The sequence below is a fragment of the Gossypium arboreum genome, chromosome 2, assembly GCF_025698485.1.
Source record: "Gossypium arboreum isolate Shixiya-1 chromosome 2, ASM2569848v2, whole genome shotgun sequence".
NCBI lineage: Eukaryota > Viridiplantae > Streptophyta > Magnoliopsida > Malvales > Malvaceae > Gossypium > Gossypium arboreum.
The window spans coordinates 76,962,988-76,964,193 of record NC_069071.1 but is presented as its reverse complement, the minus strand read 5'-3'; the positions used below and the strand labels follow the sequence as shown (position 1 = coordinate 76,964,193).

The 1,206-nt window shown below is 34.3% G+C and overlaps 1 pseudogene; it reads right to left on the bottom strand.

The window, feature by feature from the left end:
- Positions 1-725: 725 nt before the first annotated feature.
- On the bottom strand, positions 726-826 carry LOC128289934 (small nucleolar RNA R71; annotated as a pseudogene).
- Positions 827-1,206: the final 380 nt, after the last annotated feature.

Sequence of the window (1,206 nt, the reverse complement as noted above, 5' to 3'; positions counted from 1 at the left end):
GTGTAAACACGTTACAATTCGTTACAAGTTTTTGGCACTATTTCCGGTGATTGTTGCCTTAATCATTTTTTGTAAAATTATTTTTATAGTTTGGTTTTCATTTTTTTATTTAATTTTTAACATTACTAATTTAATTTTTATTCTTTATTTTTTTGTGATTTATTCTTAGGTGTTTTATGAGCAAAGATTGAATCATTGATCTATTACCCGTGGACCCTGAAAACAAGCGGACTTTTAGACAAAGAAGACATAAGACTGCTCAAAGACAAGCTGAGATGGACCTTGGAAATCAAAACGATGGATAAGGTAAATGAGTTAATCATGGGAACAACCCAATACTTATTGCTGATGATAGGGATTGTGTCATCAGACAATACACTGTGCCACTCTTCAATGAGTTGAATCTGGGAATTTGGAAGCTATATACCGAGGCACCAAAATTTGAATTGAAACTAGTGATGTTTCAAATGCTCCAAACGATGGGCTAGTTCAGTGGTATGCCCATGGAAGACCTACACTTACACCTTCGTTTGTTCATGGAGGTAAGTGATTCATTCAAGATAGCTAGTGTGACTGAAGTGCACTTAGGTTAAAACTGTTTCCATACTTGTTACGAGATCAAGCACGAGCATGGTTGAATTCATTGCCACCAAGTTCAATATCTATATGGCAAGAATTAGCAGAAAGGTTTTTGGTAAAGTATTTTCCATCGAGCAAGAAAGCAAAGTTGCGTAATGAGATAACTATTTTCCAACAATTGGATGATGAGTCTTTATATGAGGCTTAGGAATGATTCAAGGAATTACTTCATAAGTGTCCTTAAAATGGGATTCCTCATTGTATCCAATTAGAGACATTTTATAATGGTCTTAATGCATATACAAGATTAATGGTGGATGCTTCAGCGAAAGGTGTGATTTTGTCTAAGTCTTATAACGAGGCTTATGAGATCATTCAAAGGTTCGCAAGTAACAACTACTAATGGTCGATAAATCAAGCAGTTTGAAGAAGATGTGTAGCTGAAATGCATAAAGTGGATGCACTAACCTTATTCTCTGCTTAGGTATCTTCTATTTCCTTTATATTAAAACAGTTTACAAGTAATAGTTTGAATAATTTTACAGCTCAATCACCAAGTCAATATGATGTAGTTTCCTATGTATATTATGAGGATGGTCATTCTTTCAAGAATTGTCCTTCGAATCC